A 3,741-nucleotide genomic window follows, 5' to 3' on the forward strand; every position below is an offset into this window, starting at 1 on the left:
TTGAAGGGAGGAAGAGAGCTAGCTTGGCGGATGTGCGGAGGGAGGGCATTCCAGGCCAGGGGGAGGACGTGGGCCGGGGGTCGACGGCGGGACAGGCGAGAACAAGGCACAATAAGATATGGCTAAACTCCTCCCGGCTCTGGGGGCACGAAACTTTCCTTCTCCAAAGTGTCCGTGCCCGTCCTCCATCGTGCAGGCGGGAGGCAGCAGCACTGACTGGGCCCCTTTGGTGTGCAATTATTGAGTATATGGATGAATTGAGGAAGGAGGTGGGCTCAATCAGGGTGTCACACCGAAGGCCCAGAGCTGGGAGGCGGGGGGGCATGATGCCTTGGGACGGAGGGGTGGTGAGAACCAGCTGCCACATTCATTCATTCATTCAATCGTATTTATTGAGAGCTTTCTGTGTGCAGAGCACTGGACTAAGCGCTTGGGAAGTCCAAGTTGGCAACATCTAGAGACGGTCCCTACCCAACAGCGGGCTCACAGTCTGGAAGGGGGAGACAGACCACAAAATAAAACACATTAACAAAATAAGCCACAGTGGTGGGGTGACAGTCGGGAGGATTGTGAGCTCGTTGTGGGAGGGGAATGTTTCTACTGTACTCTCCCAAGTGCTTAGTACAGTGCTCCGCACATAGGAAGCATTCAATAAATACAATTGACTAAATCCTGGCTCTGCCACTTGTCTGCTGTGGGTCCAGCGCTTAGAACAGTGCTTTGCACATAGTAAGCGCTTAACAAACGCCATCATTATTATTATTATGCTGCTTTGTGCTCAATAAATACGAGTGAATGAATGAATGAGTGTGGAGCAGAAAAACTGCATGGGAAAAATTTCATCGATAGGAAGGCAAGGCAGCTGGGCAAGGGGGCCAGGAGGCCTGGGTTCTTGTCCCAGCTCTGCCCCTGGCCTGCTGTGTGACCTTGGGCAAATCCCTCAACCTCTCTGAGCCTCACTTCCTCATCTGTAAAATGAGGGTGCCATCCACAGCTGCTTGGAGAAGCAGCAAGGCTCAGTGGAAAGAGCACGGGCTTTGGAGTCACAGGTCGTGGGTTCAAATCCCGGCTCCGCCACTTGTCAGCTGTGTGACTTTGGGCAAGTCACTTCACTTCTCTGAGCCTCAGTTACCTCACCTGGAAAATGGGGATGAAGACAGTGAGCCCCCCGTGGGACAACCTGATCACCTTGTAATCTCCCCAGCGCTTAGAACAGTGCTTTGCACATAGGAAGCGCTTAATAAATGTCATTATTATTATAGTGGAGGTGTGGGTATGCAGATGAAAAGGGATAGTGCACGGGAGCAGACAGGAAAAGTGGCAGGGAACAATCAATCAATCAGTCGTATTTATTGAGCACTTACTATGTGCAGAGCACTGTACTAAGTGCTTGGGAAGTCCAAGTTGGCAACATATAGAGACGGTCCCTACCCAACAGTGGGCTCACAGTCTAAAAGGGGGAACAAGACTGTAAGCTCACTGTGGGCGGAGATGGTGTCTGTTTATTTTTACAGTGTACCCTCCCAAGCACTTAGTACAGTAACTGCTCAGTAGATACGACTTAATGAATGACTGAATGAGTCCCCGGATGGAAGCCCACGCTCTCCCAGGGGTCTTGGAGCAGAGCCACATTGCGCAGCAGGCCTCGCCAGCCAGCTCGCACCCCGCCCTGATGGTTGGAGGCCTAAAGCCCTGCTCGGCCTGGCTTGGCTCGGCCTGCCCAGCTTTGGTCTGAGCGAGACCTCCGGCCGTGAGGACGGCCATGACCTCACTCCAGCTGGTCCCCGTTGTCGAGGCAGGCGGGGGGACCAGGCCCGGGGTCCGGGCGTCTGGCCCTGAGCCGCAGCTTTGAAGTCCAGGTGGCTGGAGGAACTGGAACACCGCACCTGGGAGGCCCTGCCCCATCCCCTGCCCACCGGGAGCGGTTCCTGGCGGAGGCGGGCGGGTGGGTGGGTGGGCCGGAGGGGCACACTCCTGAAAACTGATTAGACATTTCAGCTCCCTCCTGACTAAACTCATTATGGGCAGGGAGCATGTCTGCTAATTTTGTTGTACTCTACGCCCCAAGCGCTGACCACATAGGAAGCACTCAGTAAATACCATTGATTGATTTCAGGGAGTTGCAGTGGACCGGGCTGGGGGAAGAAGAGGTCAGAGGTCACTGATTGGGGTGGGGGGGGGTGCCCAGGACGCTCCCTCTTCCCCCTCCCCAACACACACGAGTCCCATCTCCCCGTCTGGTCCCCCCGGCCCAGGGCCCGGACAAGGCCCTACCGAGAGCTCACCTCCTCCAGGAGGCCTTCCCACACTGAGCCCCCTTCTTCCTCTCCCCCTCATCCCCCTCTCCATCTCCCCCGTCTTACCTCCTTCCCTTCCCTACAGCACCTGTATATATGTTTGTACATATTTATTACTCTATTTATTTTACTTTTACATGTCTATTCTATTTATTTTATTTTGTCAGTATGTTTGGTTTTGTTCTCTGTCTCCCCCTTTTAGACTGTGAGCCCACTGTTGGGTAGGGACTGTCTCTATAGGTTGCCAACCTGTACTTCCCAAGCGCTTAGTATAGTGCTCTGCACACAGTAAGTGCTCAATAAATACGATTGATTGATTGATTGATTGATTGCACTCCCACCTGCAGGGCAGAATGAGTTGGGAGGGTCTCTGCCCTCTGCAAGAGGCAGATCACAGCAGAGAGGAAGCCCGAGCACATGATGATGATGATGGTATTTGTTAAGTGCTTACTATGTGCAAAGCACTGTTCTAAGCGCTGGGGGGGGAATACAAGGTGATCAAGGTGTCCCACATGGGGCTCACAGTCTTCATCCCCATTTTACAGATAGGGGAACTGAGGCTCTGAAAATTTAAGTGACTTGCCCAAGGTCACACAGCAGACATGTGGCAGAGTCGGGATTCGAAGCCATGACCTCTGACTCCAAAGCCCGTGCTCTCATGAGCCCTTGAGCGTGGCCAGCCCATCCCGGGGCAGACTGTCATCCTCCCAGTGCAGGGCTCTGCCTCCAACAGGGAAACTGGGATTTCTGCACTGCATTCTTGGAAGCCAAGAATAGGGCACCCAACAGACTGGATTCCCCTCTAGTGATACAGCACAGACCATCCAGCACCTCTGTCCCTCCCCCAGTGACCCAGCACGGACCATCCAACACCCCTGATTCTCCCCTCTCCATCCCTGACTCAGCGTGGCTCAGTGGAAAGAGCCCGGGCTTTGGAGTCAGAGGTCGCGGGTTCAAATCCCGGCTCTGCCACTTGTCAGCTGTGCGGCTTTGGGCAAGTCACTTAACTTCTCTGGGCCTCAGTTCCCTCATCTGTAAAATGGGGATGAAGACTGTGAGTCCCACGTAGGACAACCTGATTACCTTGTATCTACCCCAGCGCTTAGAACAGTGCCTTGCACACAGTAAGCGCTTAACAAATACCAACATTATTATTATTATTATTGTTATCCCCAGGGAACCAACACAGATCATCCCAAACCCCTGACTCTCCCCTAGCGACCCAGCACAGACCATCCGGCACCCTCTGTTCCCAGCTTCCTGTGAGAATGGAAAATGCTCTCACTGGAGGAAGAAGTTTTCCTGGCTGTACTCTCCCAAATTGCTCTGCGTACGGTCAGCGCTCAATAAGTACAACTGACTGACTGATGGGTTGCCCTGAATCCCCTCCCTTCCTCTCCCCCTCGTCCCTCTCTCCATCCCCCCCATCTTACCTCCTTCCCTT

This window comes from Tachyglossus aculeatus, chromosome X5 (genome assembly GCF_015852505.1).
Source record: "Tachyglossus aculeatus isolate mTacAcu1 chromosome X5, mTacAcu1.pri, whole genome shotgun sequence".
Classification (NCBI taxonomy): domain Eukaryota; kingdom Metazoa; phylum Chordata; class Mammalia; order Monotremata; family Tachyglossidae; genus Tachyglossus; species Tachyglossus aculeatus.